Genomic DNA, 22,851 nt, shown 5'->3' with positions numbered 1-22,851 from the left:
TATTTTTTTTGGTTGCTTGTGCTTTTGGTGTCATGTTTAAGAAGGCTTTGCCTAACCAATGGTGTTAGAGACTTACTCCTATATTTTCTTCTAATGGTTTTAATACTTTTAGCTTTTTTACACTTTTAACTCTTAACTAGACATTTAGCCTATGATCTATTTTGAGTGTGATGTGAAGAAGGGGTCCAAGTTCATTCCTTGGCAGGTGGGTATCCAGTTGTACCAGCACAATTTGTTGACAGGACTATTCTTTCCCCATTGACTTGTCTAGACCCTTGCTGAAAATTAATTCCCTGTAAATGTGAGAGCTTATTTGTGGTCCTTCAATCTATTCCATTGATCTGTGTGTGTGTCTCTCCTCATGCCATGATCACACTGTCTTGATTACTGTCTTAAGTCTGTTCAGGCTACTATAACAAAATACAATAATCAGGTAGCTTATAAACAGCAAACATTTACTTCTCACAGTTTTGAGTCTGAGATCAGGATGCCAGCACAGTTTGGTGGGTATGCAGACTTCTTACAAATCCTCAGCAGAAGGAGCTAGGGATCTCTCTGGAACCTCTATTATAAGATACTAATCCCATTCTTTAAGGTTCCACCTCAAGACTTAAGTACCCCCAAAGGCCCCACCTACTAATACTGCCTCCTTTTGGGGGGAGGGGCACAAAATTCAGACCACAGTAATTACCATAGCTTTGTAGTAAATTTAGAAATTAGGAAGCATGAGTCCTCCAACTTTGTTCTTTTTCAAGATTGTTTTAGCTATTCTGGATCTGTCAAATTGTCATGAGCTTTATGATCAGCTTGTTAATTGAGGGGAGGAGGGGAGAGCCAGCCTGGAGTTTAGTAAGGATTTCACTGAATCTGCAGGAAACGTGGAGAGTAGTGTCATCCTAACAATCTTAAATATTCTACTCCATGAACATGGGATGCCACCCCCCCATTCATTTAAGTCTTCTTTAACTTTGTGTTGTAATTTTCAGAATATAAGTTCTGTACTTCTTTTATTAAACATATTTCTAAGTATTTTAATCATTTTTAAAAATTTTTAATTTATTTGAGAAAGAAAGAAAGAGAGAGCATGACGGGAGGGGAAGAGGCAGAGAGAGAGGAAGCAGACTTCCCACTGAGCAGGGAGTCTGATGTCGGGCTTGATCCCAGGACCCTGAGATCATGACCTGAGTGGAAGGCAGATGCTTAACCGAATGAGCTACCCAGGTGCCCCCCTAAGTATTTTAAATCTTTTGGATGCTATTGCAAATAGAATTGTCTTGGTCCTGATCTCAGACTTTAAACCATTGAGTATGATATTAGCTGGGGTGGGGGTGGGGTTTGTAGATGCCCTATACTTGGCTTGGGAAGTTTCCCTCTGTTCCTAGTTTGAGTGTTTTTATCATGAGCACTGTTAGATTCTGCCAAATACTTTTTCTGCATCTACTAAGATGATCACTTAGTGTTTGTCCTGTATCCACTGGTATGATATAGTACATTGATTTTCAGATGGTAAACCAACCCTGCATTCTGAGATAAATTCTACTTGGTTATGGTGCATAATCCTTTTATGTCCTGCTGTATTCAGTTTGCTAGTAATATGTCAAAAAATTTTTGTCTATATTCATAATGGATATTGGTCTATAGATTTTTTTTTAATAGGGGTGACACTGACTTCATAAAATGGGTTGAGAAGTGTTCACTCTTGTTTTTTTTTTTTTAAGTGAAGAAATGGTATTTATTTTTCTTTAACATTTAGTAGAAGTTGCCAGTAAGCCATCTAGGCCTGAGCTTTACCTTGTGGAAGGTGTTTTCAATTACTAATCTAATCTCTTTCTACTCAGATTTTTCATTTCTTCTTGAATCACCTTTGGTAGTTTGTGTCTTTCTAGAAACTTGTCAATTTCACTTCGGTTATCAATTTGTTGGCATATAGGTGTTTACAGTATCCTCTGATAATTCTTTTTATTTCTATATAGTCAGTAGTAATATCTTCATTATAATATTTATGTCCTTCCCAAGAGATGGACACACACACACACACACACACACACACGCTTTCTCTTTAGTCTCTTTCATGGATAGATAATTTATTATAGCTCCTGCTACTGTTTTGTTTCTGTAATTACAAAAGTAATATTTACAAAAAATGAAAACTTGGAAATGTGTAAGTAGAAAATTTATGACCCTGAAATCTCATCATTAATTCTTTGCTTAGGATTCTCCTGGCTATTTCACATGCTTAGTATTCCCATTGAACTTTAGAATCATTTTGAGAAGTTTAAAAAAATTACTTAATAAATAAATTTGAGGGAATTTATCTCTTTACAATACTGAGTATTCACATTCTTGAATGCAGTACATTCATCAATTCTTTTTTAATGCTCTTAAGTGAGGTTTTTAAAGTATTTCATAAAAGTTTCCCACAATTTTAATTGGGTTTATGCTTAAGTGATTTCTGGTAATATTGTGAATGGAAATGTTCCTTTCACTGCATTTTCTGTTATTTGGATATAGGAAAGCTATTAATTTTCTTACATTAATTTAAAATCAGCCATCTTTCTCAACTCTCCTCAAATGGACCTGCGATGTTGTTTCCTTCAACTTCCCTTTTCTTTCCCACAGTTTGATTTTCTCAAAGGCTCTCACATCAAACTCAAATGTCCAAAACTAAAGCTGAAATCTTCCCACTCTGCCTAAAAACCTGGTCCTCTCCCAGGATCCATTACTTCAGAGATCATCAGCTACACCCATCAGTTGCACAAGCCAGAAATCTATGTGTCATGCTTTTACTTCTCAATCTCTCTCAAATGTCTTGACTCCTCACCATCTCCACCCTTGTTCAAGTCCCCAACATCAGCCATTACCTAGTAAGCTTTTCAAAATTTAAACCTCCTGCCTCCTTCCACACTGGCTTCCCACTGCAAAACTCCAGCCCTGTCATGCTCTAACCCCGACCTACCTCACCTTTAGCCTCAAACCTTATCCACTAGCTCCTGGCCCTCGTTCTTCTAAGGTGCTGGTGCTGGGCTGCTTTTGACTGGAAGAATTCTGCTCACACCCAAGAAGATGAATCTATGTTCATATTTACAAGACACGATGCTTTAATTTAAGGCTCATTCCAGCGGAATTTGATTGCATCATAAAGTGGACAAAGTGGACATCAATAGTGTCAGCAAAGATAACCTTGACTCCATTTTGTGCTAAGATCATTTAGGGCCGTACGGAATCTGGTTTGGTTAAGGGAATTATGATTTCTCCTACTAGAATAATTTTGTAATCTTGTCCACTCTAGGAGATAAAATGATAAACTGTAATTTATCACAGGGTAAAATCCCACTCTATCCAGAGACACCAATTCTGAGTGAGCTTCTGAGGATACAACAATTAACAGAAAATGAAGCCTATTTCTCTCAGCATAGACCACTGCCTGGTTGCTTCGACTCCAACTCTCAGGTGCCCCTCCACTTTGGACGTATCATGTCTCTTACATCCCATGATTTCCTAATCACATGCCAGAATTTCCTAATGTTGGGGATAAGTAAGAGCAAATTACATAATGCTCACTTTGCATCTGAAAATACATGAGAGGGAAGCGCTAACTTGAGACAGATTCTGTTAGTAAGACAACCTCTTTACCAGGTCCTCGACAAAAGCAGTTTCCCGAAAACACTACTTGTGGTTTCCCCCACCCCCCGGGACAAGCCACAATGGCACAAATTTAGTACTTTATTATAATAATCAACTGAAGAAAAGTTCTAATTTGTGTCATTCCGTCCACTATTTTTCTGTTCTCCAAGGCTAGAGCCTCTGTCACTTTGATCTCTCTCTCTGCCTATATTTACATGTGTCACTGAGTCCTACCTTTTCCTCCTCCATAAATTTCTCTTGAATTTGCCCTTTCCCCTCCTTTTGGACCCATTCTCCCATTCTTAGCTTCAATGACTCACAGCTTAATTGAAGAGCAATGGTGCCCTCCCTCCTCAAGCCTCCCCAGGCCACACGATGTCCAGCCACCAGATCAATCTTCGGGAACGCTATTTTCATGTTCTGAGGCCCAGAAAGCTCCACCAACAGCTCTGTGTTATGTTTTACTGCAAATCTGAATTTCTCCCTGGGTTCTAAAGTGTGCCATCCCCTAGTATCACCCGTTATTTCCCACCATTCTTCAGAGCACAGCTTGGTTTGTCACCCTCTCCTCCCACCCCAGGCAATTATTCTTGCTTCTCAACCCACTCGGCAGTCCTCTCTTTTTGCTGTGTTCCATCTTCACAGCCCAGGCCAAGGCTCTTTTCTCAGTGAGGCCCCATTCAGGCCAGTGTTTCTGGAACATCATTCCATGATAACATTTCCATTCATGCCAAGATGGGAAAAGTGAGGCCAAAATGGTGGGGATTTTGTAAAAATGGAACGAAATTATCTCAAATGCCTGTCCTTTGTCCTGGTGTTAGGCCTTTTCTATATTTTTTCACTTTACAATATCCTGTCTACAATGAAACGAGGTAAAACACTGATAGTTTCACCAATGACTTGGCAAAACAAAAAGCTGGAAATTTTGTGTTGAAGGCCATGTTTACAGAAATGTTTTGACTGATCTGAGCATCACTGCTCTCGCCACCAGCAATCTCTCCCCTCCTGTTTTCCTATTTACTTTAAGAACCAAATGGCTGAGCAGTTGTGACTTTTCACACAGGTGGGCTTTGCCCCTCCAGGTAAGTGAAGTAAGTTCCCTTCAGACAGGGGTTTCGTGTGGAGCAGGCCCCTCGACGGCCACACGACACAGACCCTGATGAACAAGAAACAAAAGGCCCGAGAGTAACAGGGATACAAACGTAGAACATTAAGGCATTTCAATAATTTCAAACATCTAGGTAAAATGTTCATCTATTAGAAAATATCATTTGCCACGTGGGATAGCTGCTAACACATGATATGCACGTAACGTATACCGTCAGCGGTCTACCTCATCTAACTCCAAAATGCACGGTTTCTTATCAACTTAGGGGAAAATCCTTTAAGCTACAAAAAAGGAAGAAAAACAGAATCTCTGCTCAAGGCAAAGCAGAAGGTTTCCTGGTCAGTGTGTCACCAGCAGGTCACTTTGGAGGCCCTGAACCAGAGTCACTCACCTGTCAACTCTCAGACCAGTTTAAGAAATCTTCAAGTTTGCATGGGGGGGGGGGGGGGACAGGAATCACATTTCAGTTACATCAATAGACTCAAAATGCCCAAACCTTTAAATCCATACAGAACTGAACTCTGTGCCATTATTTGCTTCATGGAATAAACAACTTTTTCCGATCCTTCTCAATAAGCTTACAGACACACACACACACACACACACACACACACACACACACACACACGTTTCCACTATTCACACACCATCAGATGATAAAATGATTTCTTCTTTGCAGGGAAAATTGTCCAAGTGACCCAAATACATTTTAGCAGCCACCAGCCGTCCCTACTGGCTTTGGAGGCGGGGTGACTCTGGTAAACTACAATCCTTAGATGGGTTTTCCAAGCACCTCCTTGCTTAAAATCTGAGCATTGCAGCTTCGTCTTCTACAAATGTGTTAAATTAAGAGCTAAACGACAAAACTGTGTGACCTATTTGAACTCGGAAGTGTAGCAGAGTTGGGCTTGTACCCCCCAAATCCTGAAGGGTGTGGCAGGGCTGCCACGACAGAAACTCTGTGCGACACCCGCCCACCTGCCCCCCCCAAATGCGCACACACAACACACAGCCCCAGCAGAGCTTGGCTCTAGGGACTAGGGGATTTGCCTCCTCTGCCTGCCACCCTGGGTCCCCACCAGCAGCAACACTAACACCATTCTTGTGACTTTAGAGGCTCAGAAGCTCTGCTATTCTCTACCTCTTCCTTACAGGATACAGCAAGCAGATATACAGGGCAGGTGTCATTTTTTTCCCACTTTCTTGGTGAAATTATTAAGATTCAGAAAGATTCAGTAGCCACCTCCACTTCTAGCCCATCCCACATTACGCTATCACAGCGGCATCCATAGCCGTTACCACTTTAAAATTAAATCCTCTACTTGTATTCTGCTTCGTCTCTGTTTCTCCCTTACAAAAGTGTCCACTGGAACAAGGAACTGTGTCTTTTATATTCACCACTGTCTCCAGAGCTTAGTACGGAGCCTGGCACACAGAGGTTACTTTTAAAATGTTTGCTGAATAAATGAATTGGGTAATAACCTTTTTCTTTTTTCTTTTTTTTTTTTTTTTGAGAGAGAGAATGTAAGGGGGAGGGACAGAGGGAGGGAGGGAGAAAATCTTAGGCAGGCTCCACACTGAGCCCAATGTGGGACTCAATCTCACAACCCTGAGATCCATGACATGAGCCGAAATCAAGAGATGCTTAACCGACTGCACCACCCCAGCGCCCCTTGTAATAACCTTTTATTTTTTTTTTTAACTAATCTCTAGAACATAAACACCAAGAAGGCACAGACGATCCTCCTGAACCATGACATAGATTCCTGCCGTGGAGCCCAGGGCCTGGCATAAGTGAAATGCTCAGGAAATGTTTGCTGAGATAAATGAGTCCGTGCTTGAAGGAACAGATGAACGAAGGAGATCATTTTGCCGGAACCCCGGCTGCACTGTGTCTGCCTGCTATCCCGGGAGCCCCACGCCCGGCAGCTTCGCGTGCACACCGCCACCCGGCAGGTCCTGCTCTTTGGAACAAGTTCATGCTATTTCTTTTTTTTTTTTTTTTTTTTTTTTAGATTTTTTTTTTTTGACAGAGAGAGACACAGTGAGAGAGGGAACACAGGCAGGGGGAGTGGGAGAGGGAGAAGCAGGCTTCCTGCGGAGCAGAGAGCCCGATGCGGGGCTCGATCCCAGGACCCTGGGATCATGACCTGAGCTGAAGGCAGACGCCCAACAACAAAGCCACCCAGGCGCCCCCATGCTATTTCTTAAGGTATCATTAGGGACATCTGATCGACACTAAGGGAAAAAAATGTTCCCCTGCAGTTTCAAGCCAGAGGTAATATTTCAGTGAGGGAGAAATAAAGTATTTGTCAAAAAAACAGTAATAAGGAGCTAGTACCCAGGCCTGGAATCTGGCTGCAATCTCAGCCGCACCTGCCGCCTGCCGCCTGCCACCGCCTCTGGACCATGGACCCCCGCAAAGTGAGCGAGCTTCGGGCCTTCGTGAAAATGTGTAAGCAGGATCCGAGCGTTCTGTACACCGAGGAAATGCGCTTCCTGCGGGAGTGGGTGGAGAGCATGGGGGGTAAAATACCACCTGCCACTCATAAAACTAAATCAGAAGACAATATCAAGGAAGAAACAGATAGTAAGAAGGTGGAGGAAAACATAAAGACAGACGAACCATCAAGTGAGGAAAGTGATCTAGAGATTGACAATGAAGGTGTGATTGAACCAGATACTGACGCCCCTCAAGAAATGGGAGATGAAAATGTAGAGATAACCGAGGAAATGATGGACCAGGCAAATGATAAAAAAGCGGCTGCCATCGATGCCCTAAATGATGGTGAACTACAGAAAGCCATTGACTTGTTCACAGATGCCATCAAACTGAATCCTCGCTTGGCCATTCTGTATGCCAAGAGAGCCAGTGTCTTCATCAAATTACAGAAGCCAAATGCTGCCATTCGAGACTGTGACAGAGCTATTGAAATAAATCCTGATCCAGCTCAGCCTTATAAGTGGCAAGGGAAAGCACACAGACTTCTGGGCCGTTGGGAAGCAGCAGCACATGATCTTGCCCTTGCTTGTAAACTGGATTACGATGAAGATGCTAGTGTAATGCTGAAACAAGTTCAACCGAGGGCCCAGAAAATTGCTGAACATCAGAGAAAGTATGAGCGAAAACGTGAAGAGCGAGAGATCAAAGAAAGAATAGAAAGGGTTAAGAAGGCTCGGGAAGAACATGAGAGAGCCCAGAGGGAGGAAGAAGCCAGAGGACAATCAGGAGCTCAGTATGGCTCTTTCCCAGGTGGCTTTCCTGGGGGAATGCCTGGTAATTTTCCTGGAGGAATGCCTGGATTGGCAGGGGGGATGCCTGGAACAGCAGCAATGCCTGGGCTCAATGAAATTCTTAGTGATCCAGAGGTTCTCACAGCCATGCAGGATCCAGAAGTTACGGTGGCCTTCCAGGATGTGGCCCAAAACCCAGCGAATATGTCTAAATATCAGAGCAAGCCAAAGGTTATGAATCTCATCAGTAAATTGTCAGCCAAATTTGGAGGTCAAGGATAATGCCCTTCTGACAAATAAAGTCCTCGCTGAAGGGGAAAAAAAAAAAAACACAGTAATAAAAATCGAGAGGGCATCTGGAAATTTCATTTGAACAAAGCCCTCATTAACGAACAAAGTCATTTTTACATACTAAGGGATGGTTGTCAGGGATTGATTAGGCCACTGCATTCCAAGAAGATGTAGAACATATTTAATTTTAAAATTTTAATCTTAAAGTGTTGCTTTTCTTGACACCGTGGATTTGCCCCCGTGGAATGGACAGGAGGACGACTCCTTCCTGTGGCAAAAATGAACTTAGCCAGCCTCACGGGAAGCCATTTCCAAAGCTGCTGCTGGCTTCTGTTTGAGTTCTTCTCAAGCATCATAGGCCAGGCAACTGCATCTCATTTAAAGTCTCTTTTACTTCCAGATCATGTTTCTGTCTTAAAATCAACCAAATGGAATGTTTTTCAACCATGAGAGTGGACCCAAGGCATCAAGGGTCAGGGTGACTATACAGGTGGAAGCGTATCCCCTTGCCTTAGAACACAGGAAAACCCAGGTTGTTTTTAGAGACAGTTTTATCTCAATATTTAAGGTTCTATTCCAAAAGTAATCAGTTCCTAGATCAGGTAATTATCAATGTTGTCTCTCTAAACATGTTTGTTTCTCCTTTCCAATGTCCTCTTTCAAATGCCATATGCAATGACATTTATTAACTCCAGCACTTGAGCCCCCAGCGTCTAGTGTCTCAGCTCCTGCAAAGCATGTGGTGGTTTTAACAACCAGGAATTAAGGAGCACTTTGCAACGTGAGCTTCCAAAACCACCCTGGCAGGCAGACTATCTCCCAGGCAACCATCTGACCAAAAACATCCGATGAAACCTATCCATGGAATCAAGGGGGACAGTTTGGAAGATCTGGAAACTTTGTCATTACTTTGTGAAACTTTAAAAATACAGTCTAACACAAACAATGAATCATGGAACACTACATCACAAACTAATGATGTAATGTATGGTGATTAATATAACAATAAAAAAAATTTAAAGAAAAAAAATACAGTCTAAGTCCCTTTAGTGTAAAGACGGCAGCTAAAATTTATTGAATGCTCACCTGGTAATCTGGCACTATATTAAGTATCTGACATGCATGATTGCATTTACTCAACACCACAATTCCATGAGGTAGTTACTGTCATTATATTCATTTTCCTGATGAGAAAGCTAAGGCTTTACAAGATCATATAACTTGACACACACCCCCACACACCCCCACACCCACACCCACCCAGGTCAGGCTAGTACATACAAGCTGCTGCTTCTGAGCAGGGAATCCATTTATCCTCTTAACAAATGTTTGGTGATCACCCACAGCAGGTGGAGCCCACTTCTAACCCAGAATATTCCATAAAGCACAAAAAAACGCCAGTGCTTGCCGTCAGGTTACTTCCTCACGGGTTGACGTTTAAGAAAAGTAAATTAAGATAAACTTTTTTTTTTTTTTTTGAAATAGCAATTGCTTAAAACCAACTTCTCAAGCATGGACTGTCTTCCGAAGGTTATACAAATAAAATAAAACTCAACTTTGTCAGGAAGGAAATGAATTTTAACCCCCAAAAGCCTGTCATTAAGTAAACTATATCTGATCGTCACCCTATTAACTGTTAATAGGAGATAATCCAGGGCTAAAGGGCAGGAGAACCCCACACGGTTCCAAACATCCTCACCTGCCTGAGCTGTGTCCTTCTGATGAAGTCATTTTAAACAAGGTGATAACCACTGAGAGTGAGGGAAATGGAGGGATTTAGGGGAAAGAAAGCCAGAAATAAGCAAATTAGTCTACAACCTGATCACTGGACCAGACAGAAAACGAACAGGTAAGGGGGGGAAAGTGTTAACAAATAATAGCAGGAGAAAGTTCTCTGAGCATTTTCTCTCCTTCAGTTACTAAGCTGACAAATGAGGCTTTATTAATTTGATAGAGAGGTCAACAGCAAACCAAAAAGTAAGCAAGGTAACACATTGCAAATATCCCCATGCCTAGTTATAAAAAACCCATAATCTTCTAGAACAAGGTCCCTTATAATTTCTTTCCTATTTATCATTTTACAGCACCAAGTTCTATAACACTGAAGTATTTAAAGGTATCATTTTGCATGATTTTATCATAAAATCTTTTATAATTATTTAGCTAATCATTATTCACATCACAGCGTAAGTCAGGGCAAAATCTTTATGCTCAATTTAGTTGAGAAAAACAAAAGCTCAGGAGATTGAGCAACTTGCTCAAGGTGACCCAGCAAAGTTAGTGATGGAGACAAGAACTTGAGCCAGTCACGAATGAAAACCACATAGTTCACTGAATTATGCTCCTTCATTAAGATAACTGAGTGCGAAGAAGGAAACAATCTGCTACAACATTAAAAATTTCAAATCAATGTGGCCAACACTGGATTCATAAGATCATTTAAATTAAAAACAACAACAACCAGGGACACCTGGGTGGCTCAGTCAGTTAAGTGAGTGACTCTTGCTTTTGGCTCAGGTCATGATCTCAGGGTTGTGAAGTCAAGCCCCACGTCAGGCTCCACACTGAGCATGGAACCTGCTTAAGATTCTCTCTCTCCCTCTGCCCTTCCCCCGACCCCGCTCTTAAAAAAAAAAAAAAAAGTCATGACCCAGAAAGTCCACCCTTAGGTACATGATCAACAGAAATGCACAAATATACATATGTTCACCGCACAGACTGGTTATAGCTGCAGTTAGCAATAGCCAAAGGCCGAGAACCAATGAGACACCCATCAACAGTATAGTGAATAAAGAAGTTGTAGTATTCACAAAATGGAATATTGTATAGCAGTAAGAGAAACGAACCACAACTACACACAAAATTAGGAAGGACTCTCATAGAGATGATATTGAATGAAAGATACAATACATGTTATATAACATACATAACATATGTTATACAACGCCATTTATACAAAGCACAAAACCAGACAGGACTAATATATACTGAAGTCAAGTGTGATTAACCTTTAGCAGGGACAAGGTAGGGACTGGAAGGGATTATGAGGAAGACGTCTGGGGAACTGGTCAGACTCTGTCTCCTGATCTGGGTGCTGATGACACCTGTGTGTTTGGTTTGTGAGAATTCAGTGAGCTATACACTTAAATATTTATAAGTCAATCATGAAAATCAATGGAACAGAATAAAAAGTCCAAATATAGACCCATAGGTATGAGATCAATTGATCTCCATCAAAGGTGCCAAGATAACTGAATAAAGGGGTGGGGGGGAAAGGGTGGTCTTTTCCCACCTGGAAAATGGGATATCCAGTTGGAATAATGGGATATCCTCAGGGTAAAAATAAACAAGCTTCAACTCTTGTCTCACATTATACACAAAAACTGACTTGAAATGGAGCACAGACTTAAATATGAGGTAGCATTAAAAAATAAAAGGCATTGTCCCCCAGTCAGGGAAAAATCTTCATAATATATATATCTGACAAAAGATTTGTATGCAGAATATATAAAGAACTCTTACAATGCCATAATAGAAAAACAGCCCAACTTAAAACCGGGCAAAGAAAACTACGACGCTTCACTGAAGAAGATACCAAATGGCCGGTAAACACAATGAAACATGGTCAACATCACTAATGATCAGTGAAACGCATATGAAAACTACAATAAGGTGTCACTACACACCCACTAGAACAGCTAAAATTAAAAAGATGGACAATACTACGTGTTGGTGAGGACATGGAGAAACAACTCTCATATGTTGCTGCCGGAAGTAGAAATCAGAACAGCCACTTTGGAGAACTGCTCAGTAGACATGTACCCTATGACCTAGCAATTCCACTCCTAGATTCTTATCTGAATGGAAAACATGATAGCCACAAAAAGATGGGTGCATGAAAGCTGACAACTTTATTCATAATAGCTAAAAATGATAACCCAACATCCATCAACAAGTGAATGGACAAATGGTGGTATATTCATAAAAAAGAACGAATTACTGATACAAGCAAAACATGGATAAATCTTAGAAGTATTAAGAAACACTTAAAAATGGGGCGCCTGGGTGGCTCAGTCATTAAGCGTCTGCCTTCGGCTCAGGTCATGATCCCAGGGTCCTGGGATCGAGTCCCACATCGGGCTCCCTGCTGGGCGGAGAGCCTGCTTCTCCCTCTGCCTCTGCTTCTCTCTCTCTCGACTCTCATGAATAAATAAACAAAACATTTAAAAATATATATATTAAAAAAAAAAAAGAAAGAAACACTTAAGAGTAAGGCGCCTGGGTGGTTCAGTTGGTTAAGCGACTGCCTTCGGCTCAGGTCACGATCCCAGGCTCCTGGGATCGAGTCCCACTTGAATCCCTCTCCCTCTGCTCCTGCTCGTGCTCTCTCTTGCTCACTCTCTCTCAAATAAATAAATAAAATCTTTAAAAAAGGAAACAAGAGTACATGCTATATGACTGCATGTATATGAAACTTTAGAATAGGCAAAATTAATCAATATAAAAAGCAAATCACTGGGTGGGTGGGTCCAGGAGCTAGAGAGGGAAACTAGCTGCAAAAGGTCATCAGGAACTTTCTGGAATGATGGAAAGGTTATAGATCCTGACTTGCATGGTGGTTATATGAGCGCCATACATTTGTTACAACTTACAGAACTATACACTTAAAATGAGAGCATTTTATTATAGGTAAATTATATTTCAATATAAAATATTGAAATATAAAATATAAAAAGTAAAAAAAAGTCATAGTGCTCTACAAGAATATACAATGACATGAGAAGATGATCAGTAGAATATTTAATTGGAAAAAAGTCACATTTCTAGTATCATCATCCATTAAAAGAAAAAAGTGCTCCATGGAGAAATGTATGCTTCTAGGACCAGGACACATAATATACAAGGTATCTTGTAGTGACAGAGGTAAGAAAATGCTCAAAAAAAAAGAAAGAAAGTGAAAGAATCCCACCACACTTCTAACTTGAATAAAAGTGATATGTTGGGGCGCCTGGGTGGCTCAGTTGGTTAAGCGACTGCCTTCGGCTCAGGTCACGATCCTGGAGTCCCTGGATTGAGTCCCGCATCGGGCTCCCTCCTCGGCGGGAAGTCCGCTTCGCCCTCTGACCCTCCCCCCTCTCGTGCTCTCTCTCTCTCACTCTCTCTCTCAAAAAAAAAAAAAATACTTCATAAAAAAAAAAGGGTCATGTAGGTTTCCAGACTGACAGACAGAACACATGGTGTCTGCCCCTTCCTCCAAAACCAACAGGAAAGATGAAATAGATAGTTAAGACACATATACCCATAGCTCTGCTCACAAATTAAAGGAACCTCTAAAAGATGGAGAACAAACAAGAAAAAGAGGGAAACCTTAGCTGTCAACAGAGGACACAGCCACATGCAGGTAACTGTGACCGCAGAAGGTGGCACCAACACTGTGGCATCTCAGGTGAGGCCACGAGCGTGGGAGCTGGGGCATGAGGAGCCACTGCGGTGGGTGCAGCTGGGCTCCTCGTCAGGCGTGCACACCGTCCAGTGGGAGCCAGTGACCCAGGGCCAGGCTCTGCCTCCGGCTGCAAGAGTGACTGCAGCGCGTGGCTCTGGGACACAGGACGGTGTGTCAGCAGGGAACGGATGACTCAAGTTCAGAGCTCATCCAGTGCACAGAATAACGGCCTCTCCTGCAGCTCATCTCCCCCTCATCCCTCCATCCCTCTCGCACCTTGACGGAGAGGCAGGAAACCCCAGCTGCAAAAATATATAACTAAGAATCACTAACCATTTACAGGAAGTCACATCATGAAAGAGAAAATAAACTCACTAAAATTGTTTCCCTCCTAAAACACATTCTTTTCAAACACACATGGAATTTAGAAAAGCAGACTGTGTTCTAAGCTACAAAGGAAACTTAAATTTCTCAAGTTGATAAACAGTCCACATTCATTCACGAAATGTAATAAAACATCCATACCATATATAGCCTAAACAAATCTGCACATCTGGAAAATTTTTTTAAAAGATTTTATTTATTTGAGAGAGAATGAGAGAGAGAGCATGAGAGGCGGGAGGGTCAGAGGGAGAAGCAGAGTCCCCACTGAGCAGGGAGCCTGATGCGGGACTCGATCCCGGGACTCCAGGATCATGACCTGAGCCAAAGGCAGAAGCTTAATTGACTGAGCCACCCAGGTAGCCCTACACATTTGGAAAATTTAAAACCTATTTTTAAATAGCCCTTGTGGTCAAAGTGGAAATGAGAACCTATTTACAATTGAATGAAAACAAAAAATACTATATATTAAAACGCATAGGCTTGGGCGCCTGGGTGGCTCAGTCGTTAAGCGTCTGCCTTCGGCTCAGGTCATGATCCCAGGGTCCTGGGATCGAGTCCTACATCGGGCTACCTGCTCAGCGGGAAGCCTGCTTCTCCCTCTCCCACTCCCCCTGCTTGTGTTCCTGCTCTCACTGTCTCTCTCTGTCAAATAAATAAATAAAAGCTTTAAAAAAAAAAAAAAAACAACGCATAGGCTTAACTTCATTCACTAAAAACCCAGAAAGACGGAAAATATATGAACTAAGTCTTCAACTCAAAAAAGATAAATAATCCAAGGGCAGCGAAAAGAAGAAATTAATAAAGATAACAGCACACATTAATAAAAAAAGAAAACAGTAGAGTTGCCAAAAAACCAGAAGCCAGTTCTTCTAATTTTTTTTTTTTTAATGAACAAATCTTTTTTAAGTAAGCTCAAGAAAAAAGAAAGGCGGCATACATAACCCTGGCAAAGACAAAAGGAAGAGATAAAACCAGGAGAATAAATCTTACAAATCACAACGGTACACCACAGGAATAACTTTAAACCAATGGCTAAAATGAAAATTTTTCTAGGAACACGTAAGTTGCCAAAATTGGGCCCCAAAGTAGTAAAACCCTGACCATTAACCATAGTTAGTTGAAACAGTCATTGAAAATCTACCCACAAGGGGCGCCTGGGTGGCTCAGTCATTAAGCAACTGCCTTGGGCTCAGGTCATGATCCCAGGGTTCTGGGATCGAGCCCCACATGGGGCTCCCTGCTCAATGGGAAGTCTGCTTCTCCCTCTGCCTCTGCCCTTCCCCAACCTCCCCCCTCCCCGCTCCTGCTTGCTCACCCTCTCTCTCTCGCAAATAAATAAAATCTTAAAAAAAAAAAAAAAAGAAAAGAAAAAAGAAATCTACCCACAAAAACAAGGCATCAAGGGGCGCTTGGGTGGCTCAGTCGTTAAGTGTCTGCCTTCGGCTCAGGTCATGATCCCGGGGTCCTGGGATCGAGCCCCGCATCGGGCTCCCTGCTCAGGAGGGAGCCTGCTTCTCCCTCTCCCACTCCCCCTGCTTGTGTTCCCTCTCTCATTGTGTCTCTCTCTGTCAAATAAATAAATAAAATCTTAAAAAAAGAAAAATACAACAAGGCATCAAGCCCAGATGGTTTTACAGGAGAATTATATCAAGATTTCAAGGTACGGATAATTCTCACCTTATAATAACAAGGGAAGCCACTCCAACTGAGTTCACGAGGCTGACATCAAAACCAGAAACTCTGAGCAAAGAAAATGACAGACTGTGTTAGACATCCCTAATGCTCATCACATCTAGTCCTCCTCTCCCTCATGACAGAGGGAAGAGCACACTTCTCCGCTCCCTTGAGTTGGCTGGGACCATGTGACTGTGGTGAGTGTCACTTCCGGGCCAAAGTAGAGAAGAGCTGCTAAGAGATCTCCATGCCTCCATGAGACAGCAGATCAGCAGAACCCCCATCTGCCGGGATCGCTGACTGACCATGTGGATGACAGCCCCCACCAACTCAAAATGAACATGAACAAAAAGTAAATCACGGTGACCTGAGGGTGGTACAGGGAGAACCCCAGGCTTGGAAAGGGCAACTAGGGGGCCTTCAGCCTGCCATGTGAGTTCTTTCAGAAGAAGAATGTATTTATTTACAGATTGCTTTTAAAAAAATAAATCTCATAGGTCCCAGAAAAAAAGAGAAAAAGGAAAAGACAATAGACATGGGAGAGGGAAGGAGGAAAATGTGAAAGAGACCAGAAATTCATTTAACATCTGGAGAATAATCTCATAGTATATGTAGAATCTTGGATTAGAAGAACTTTTGAGACTACCCTTTTAACAGATAGGGGACCATCTAAACTATTACTGGTGCTCCCCCCCTTTATCTTCTTTTTAAACCAGGGGGGAAATAAACATGATAAGATCAATTTTTCAAAAAAGTTTCCAAGTTTAAAAAAATTTTTTTTAATTTCTAGGTTTGATTTTGTAGGAAGCCATGACCATGGTGTGGACACACATCTAGGGGTAGATTTAATAATTATTAACTATAAAACTAACAACAATTTCTGATATTTAGAGAACTTACTCTGTGCCAAACACTCTTAATAGCACTTTACAGATTATATTTTACCTAGTATTCACAGAAGATAAGGAAACCAAGGTTAGGTGAGCTTCAGTTATTTACCCAAGACCACAGAGCCTGTAGGAGGAAAATCTGGAGTCTGTCTGCCCTTGAAGACCGAGCTCTACATGGCACCAGACTCTAATACAGCCTGTTTTAAAAAGGTATAATTATGGTGACAAATTGACATACAACACAAGGAAGCCAGAATACTCTAGAGAAACCTGTATTTTTTAAAAAAGCAAACAAACATGACTTAAAATAAAAAGGGAACTCTTGCTTCTAACTAGAGGATGGAAAAAAAAATTGTAAAGTAGTGGTATCTCATTGAGCACACGTTTTAAAATACACACCATCCTGTTAAGATAGACTTCGCAAACCACGAAACTCGTACTTTTAAAGTATGAATACAATTCAGTGGGTTTTAGTATATTCAGTTGTACAGCCATGACCATTTAATTTCACATTTTAATCATCCCCCAAAGAAGCCCCCAACCCATGAGTGGTCACTTCCCATTCCCCTTTTCCCCAGCCACCAGCAACCACTGATCTGCTGTCTCTATGGATTTGCCTATGCCAGACATGTTGTATAAATGGAGTCATACATATGTAACATTTATTTTTTTTTAAAGTAGGCTCCACACTCAACGTGGGGCTCGAACTCACAACCCTGAGATCAAGAGTTGCATGCTCTCCCTAGTGAGCCACCCAGGAGCCCCATACGTGACATCTTCTGACTGGTTTCTTTCATTCAGCATAATGTTCAACGATTCATCCTGAAAGGTCATTCATGTTGCAGCAAGCATCAGTAATTCACTCCTTTTTGTGGTCAGGTAACATTCAGCTATATGGATATAGCCTCCTCTGCTTATCTGGTCCTCAGATAACCAACATTTCAGTTATTACCACATTTCAGGAGTTGTTTGGGCTGCCGTGAACAATGCTGCTAATGCACATTCGTCTAACAAGGTTTTATGCAGACCTACGTGTTCAATTTTCTTGGGTCTCTCTCTACATAGGGGGCGACTTGTGGGGTCACAGAGTAACTCTATGTTCAACGTTTTGAGGAACTGCCAAATTGTCTTCCAAAGTGGCCGCACAATTTTACATGTCCACCAGCCGTGCATGAAGGTTCCGATTTCTCCACCTCCTTATCGCTCTCATTATCTGTCCAGCACCATTTGCTGAAAAGACCCTTCTTTCATCCCATCTAATGGTCTTGACATCACCGTCATTATCAGTTCACTATAAATGTGTGGATTTCCAGACTCAGTCTCATTCCATTGACCTACATATATCTGTCGTTATCATGGGTAACATTCCAAAATCTTGATTACCATCACTCAGCAGAACGTTCTGAAGTTGGGAAGTGTTTCCCACTCTGTCCTAGTTTTTCAAGACTGTTTTGGTTATTCCGGATCCCTTGCATTTCCATATGAATTTTACAATCAGCTTGTCAAATTCTGCAAATACAGCCTCTTGGGATTTGGCAAGACGGGTCCTGTGTGGCATCTGTCGAGGAATCTGGGGAGCACTGCCATCTTAGGTCTTCTTGTTTATAAACACAGGACATCTTTCCATTTACTTAGGTCTTCTTCAGTTCCTTTCAGCAATGTCTTGTAGTTTTCAGCATAGAAGTCTTGCACTTCTATTGTTGAATTTCTTGCTTCATTGTTTATGCTACTTTAAAGGGAATGGTTTTTAAATTTCTTTTCCCGTAGATTAGTGGTTGCATAGGAAAGGTGGGGATGACAACTAAAGGCTAATAGGGTTTCTTTTCGGGGTAGGGAGAATGTTCTACAATGGACTGTTGTGATGGTTGCACAACTCTGTGAATATACTAAAAACCACTGAATGATATACTTAAATGGGTAGATTTTATAGTATGTGAATTAAACCTCAATAAAGATGAGAGAGAGAGAGAGAGAGAGAGAGAGAGAGAACAAACCCTACCAGGTAGATGAACAAATTCTTAGCATGTTGTACTCTTCCATTTATATCAAAAGGAAAGATGCTCCACTTCCCTAGGCCAATGTCAAAGATATTGTTAACACACTGGTGGTTTGCTTGGAAACATTAACTCCTATGAAATCGGTCTCAAACAAAGCATGATGGCCATAATATTAAACTAGGGGAAAGGGGAAAGAAAACTTCTGCTGTTTACTTTTCTAATGTTGATCAGGTATATTTTAGAGTGACAAGTAAGTAACCTGCCCATTAAGCAAACCACCTAATGACTATGATTATGTCAAAATTGTTGGAACAGCCTCTCTATTGAAATTCCTGCTTCCTCTGTTGATTCAAGCCCAATTATTCTTAAAGCATTATCAGAATCCTTTTTGATAATGCCTGAAGGGTCTATGTCACCTACAAACTGCTTTCTTTGGAGTTCAAAACACAAGATACAGTTTCTCTTGATCTACTTTGCCAACTTTCCCACCCAACTATGGTTCATTTAACTGTTTCTAGACAACATAGCATTTTTTTTTTTACCTCTGGGTCTTTCTTCATGCCGCATGCTGTCCTCTATGATATCTAACCAATGTCTCCTGAGCTAGATGTGGGCTCAAGTATAGTGCATGCACACAGTCAGTGCTCAGTCAGTACTCGCTGGGGCGCCTGGGTGGCTCTGTTGGTTAAGAGTCTGCCTTCAGGTCAGGTCATGATCCTAGGGTCTTGGGATCGAGCCCCGCATCGGGCTCCCTGCTCGGCGGGAAGCCTGCTTCTCCTTCTCCCACTCCCCCTGCTTGTGTTCCTGCTCTCACTGTCTCTCTCTGTCAAATAAATAAATAAAATCTTTAAAAAAAAAAAATAAGTGTTTAGTGGCTCTAAGGGGCTGAGGGTAAAGTGATTAGGGCCTGATTGCCAAAGTATGTGGGGTTTGCTTTGGGGATGATGAAAATACTCTGAAATTAGCTGGTTATGATCATGCAACTCTGTGAGCATCCTAAAAACACTGAATTGTACACTTTAAAGGGTAAAATTTATGGTATGATCATTATATCCCAATTAAAACATAAAATACAATAGTAGTTTGAAGACTAAGCAATACTGGTTTTTTCATAAGGCAAACCCTTTGGCCTTAGCTTTATCTTGTTAGTGAGTTCCAGGCCATTGTTTAAAATGTCATGCATACTGTGGAGAATAATTCGTGTTACATAAATTCTTTAACAGGAATAAAAAGATAATGGCCACCTATGACAAAAAGAGTAGAAGATGTAGAGTCTGTTCCAAAAGAGTTTATAGTTTAACTCCAGAAACAAAACGCATCAACAAGAAACCAAACAATAGTGCAAAGCCTCTCACTTTTGCCAACCCACATTCAATTACTCATCAAGTCATATCAATTCGTCTTTTGTAGTATCTTAAATCCATTCTTTGCAGTCCCAGCACCACTGCTCAAATGCAGGAGACTCTTGTCTCATGTCTAGATTATTACAATAGGCTCTGGCATCTCTTTTCCCTAATTCATTTTAATCATGAAGTAATTATTTGTTGGATAAGTGAATAGAACACTCTTCATTATGTAAACTGCCCTACACATAAACCTCTGAGCTTAATCCCACTTCCAAAGTGAAATATAAATTTCTCCCTGCCCCACACCACTCTGCCCAAAAATAAACAGAGAGGGAGAAAAAGTATAAACTCCTAGCAGCTAGCACTTAAAACTTTCCAGAATCCTGTCCCACTCACTTTCTGGTCTTATCACCACCAACCCTTCCACTCTGGTCACTCCTAGATTTGGCTCACGCATTCCCACCCCACCCCCCAACTCCTTTGCTGAGGTCCCACCCCCCAGCGCCGCCTCTTCCTCATCATCATCATCCAGATCTGTGCTTCTCAGCCTAGTTCAAGCCTCCCTTCCTCTATCAGCCATCCCCTATCCTGTACTGCCCTGTGAAGTCAGTTTTTTTTTTTTTTTATTTAACGTATTTATTTGAGACAGAGAGAAAGAGCAGAGTGGGGGGTGGGAGATGGTGCAGAGAAGGGAGAAGCAGACTCCCTGCTGAGCAGGGACCAATCCCAGGACCCAGAGATCATGACTTTGACCTGAGCCAAAGGCAGACGCTTAACTGACTGAGCCACCCAGGCGCCCCTGAAGTCACATTTTTTATTAGTTACTTATATAAGTCTTCAAACAGACTTTAAACTCATGGAAAGTAGACCCACGCCAGAGGTAAATCTAGGACTAACATCTTGCTCCTCGAACACTGCCAAATGGAATCAAACTCTACAGACAGATTACCAGAATTCAGAGAAACAATATTATTGTGGGAGGCTTAGGCTGTGTTTGCTTGTTTTTGTGGGGGTGAGACAAGCTGAATTTCAAAGGGCGGGTGGGCTTTTGCTTTATGATGAGGAAGTCGTGTCAGAAATCAGTGGCGGCGGGCAGGGGGAGGGAGGCGTATCCCACGATCCATGTGCCAAACATACTTTGCAGGGAGGATCTAGACACTGATAACACAGTGAATCTTTAAAATACAATTAGTTGGGGTTTTTTGTCTTCAAAACCTTCCAAAATTCTACACTATTCGTGAAAATCACACTGGAAAGTAAACCAGCATTGATCTCCTGAACAATTTAACACTTGCGCTGACAGAGAAGTCTATGTTTTCAGCCTGTTACTCACCTGTAATAAGATTTGGGGTTAACTTTTTTGTAAACCCACCTACATGGACCTTTTTTATCACATTACTATTTTCTGCCCAATTTAAATCTCCAAATAGATCATGTGTGTGTGGTAGGAAGGGGCTCATTCTTCATATTATATTATCACAAATGCTTAAAGGACACTGGCCTTCTTAAAAGAGCTTACTTCCTGAAAAGAAAAAAAAAAAAAAACAACCCATGAATTTATGAAGACTGGCAACTATAAAAAAAGATTTTTGTGAACATAAATTACAGTCAGTTTAGAAAGGGGTGGTAGAAACCAGGTGGATAATAGTTGATGCTTCTCGAATGTGTACTATTTTTCCCAGCAGTCAAACATGTGACCCCTCTGTGGCCAAGAGCAGGTGGTGCGGGGTTCTGAGTGTAATCTCACATGTTTTGAGAAGGGGGCATTAAAACAAAGCTCTTACAAAATGGATCTTCTACTCCCTCATCATGATGGACCAACCATCGGGGTCAAACAGGTTGCTCAGGGCTTGAGCGCGCTCAGCTTGCCCCCCTTTCCTGCAGCTTACAGCCACCTACCCCAGCTTGCTGTCAGGACCAACCCCCCCCTCCCCCACCATCTTGTCTTCCCACATAAATCCAAGCCTCCTACAGTCAGCTGCTCTAACCCAACATGTGGGACAGGTAGGAAAGGAAAGATGGAAAAAGGGAGAGAGAATACACTGCATTTTAGGGGGAAAATTAAGTAGTAATCTCTGCCTTCTGTCCTGAGATATTAAATACCCTCAAAGTTTATCATTAAATGCACAATTTGTAGCAGAAGAAAAACTAGTGAAACGTGAGTAAGCTGTTACAGTTCCTGGTATTTAATTTCAATTTTCCTTTCCTAACAAAAACAAAAAAACCTAATATCTTGGTGGGGCGCCAGTGGATTAAGCGTCCAACTCCTGATATCACCTCAGGTCTTGATCTCACAGTTGTGAGTTCGAGCCCTGCACTGGGCTCCACACTATATGGAGCCTACTTAAAAAAAAAAAAACAACAGGGACACCTGGGCGGCTCAGTCACTTAAGCATCTGCCTTTGGCTCAGGTCATAATCCCTGCGTCCTGGGATCGAGTCCCGCATCAAACACCTTGCTCAGCGGGGAGCCTGCTGCTCCCCTCTGCTTGGACTCTCACTCTCTCACTCTCTCTCTCCAGAAATAAATAAAATTAAAAAAAAAATAGAATACAAAAAAAAAAAACACTTAATATCCTGGGATCAAACTTTTTCTTAGAGCAAAATTCATAAGCGATGACAGGTTTTCTATATAATGTTACTTTCACTGCCCAAGGTTACAATGCAAATTTTAAAATGCTGCGCACACACAGAAAATAAAAATAAAAATAGATAAATAAAATGCTGCACACATAAAATTCTGCTAGGGTTTAACCCTACAAAGGAATTACAAAGGTCTTAAAGTAAGAGCTTTGCTGTGGACCAGGGACTGGCTAACGATAGCCCGTGGGCCAAATTTTGTAAATGGGCCTCCTGCCTGT

At 41.6% G+C, this 22,851-nt stretch overlaps 1 protein-coding gene and 1 pseudogene across 3 annotated transcripts in view; one reads left to right on the top strand and one right to left on the bottom strand.

Moving 5' to 3' along the window:
• Positions 1-22,851, bottom strand: part of SMURF1 (SMAD specific E3 ubiquitin protein ligase 1) — a 108,982-nt gene that overhangs the window by 33,780 nt on the left and 52,351 nt on the right. The gene's annotated exons all lie outside the window — the stretch shown is intronic.
• Positions 7,119-8,248, top strand: LOC112816981 (hsc70-interacting protein pseudogene; annotated as a pseudogene).

This window comes from Callorhinus ursinus, unplaced genomic scaffold, assembly GCF_003265705.2.
Source record: "Callorhinus ursinus isolate GAN/ISIS: 27379988/994484 unplaced genomic scaffold, GSC_fseal_2.0 scaffold70, whole genome shotgun sequence".
Taxonomy (NCBI): domain Eukaryota; kingdom Metazoa; phylum Chordata; class Mammalia; order Carnivora; family Otariidae; genus Callorhinus; species Callorhinus ursinus.
The sequence above is the reverse complement of the archived record's forward strand: the minus strand, read 5'-3'. Positions and strand labels throughout refer to the sequence as shown.